The sequence below is a fragment of the Dendroctonus ponderosae genome, unplaced genomic scaffold, assembly GCF_020466585.1.
Source record: "Dendroctonus ponderosae isolate FM_Combo_2020 unplaced genomic scaffold, Dpon_F_20191213v2 Dpon_F_20191213_2, whole genome shotgun sequence".
NCBI lineage: Eukaryota > Metazoa > Arthropoda > Insecta > Coleoptera > Curculionidae > Dendroctonus > Dendroctonus ponderosae.
In genome coordinates, this window is record NW_026018165.1 from 18,004 (window position 1) to 18,891 (window position 888).

Genomic DNA, 888 nt, shown 5'->3' on the forward strand with positions numbered 1-888 from the left:
CCCAATATGTACATACCTAGGATATACTTTTTATGAACTTTGATGAATATACATGCATGTATATTCCACGAACATTCATGTTAGGAATGTTCAACTCTGTATATTCCCAGGATATTCCCGCAATGTTTAGATTTTAGTTATTTGATATTCATAGAATATCAAATGCTATCTGGGAAAGCAGGTATGTTACAATCGCATGGATGTTATGAACAATCGAATACGCAGGTGCTTTTGGCTACAGCAATAATTAAAATTTGTCTTGAAAACCGTCAGCATATTAATGCGAGTGCTTTTAGATTCTGGATCACAACAAGTTTCATTACAAAGGAACTATTTGACAAACTGCGCAAGTGTGAAATTCGAAAAACGTTTCTCAAGATTGGGGTCATCGGTAATAAAACAACTGAGGTTGATACAATTGTTAACTTGACTTTAAAATCCAATGTTAACAATTATACATGGAAAACGCAATTTGCGGTTTTGGACAAAATTACATCCACTTTTCCTCATCTCTGGGTAGATCTCAGAAAGGTAAAAATAGACAAAGCGATGAAATTAGCAGATCGGCTTTATTATAGGCCGGGGAATATTGACATGCTGATTTGCATGCGCAAATAATTCTTCCGCAAGTTATAAAATTAGGTACAGGACTTCCAATTCTTCAAAATTCGGAACTTGGTTGGTTGATTTTTGGAGCAGGTCCAACTAGACACCATGAGAACGATCAGTTATGTCTTGTAGGTTACTCAGTTTCAGACGTAATTAGCGATCCATAACCATAATAAAACTTTCTTCTCAAGAGAAGACAAATTATGTGCGGATTTGTTTTTGCTCTCATATACAAGGCTAGAAAATGGTGGTTTTCAGGTAGATCTCTGAGCAAATTGG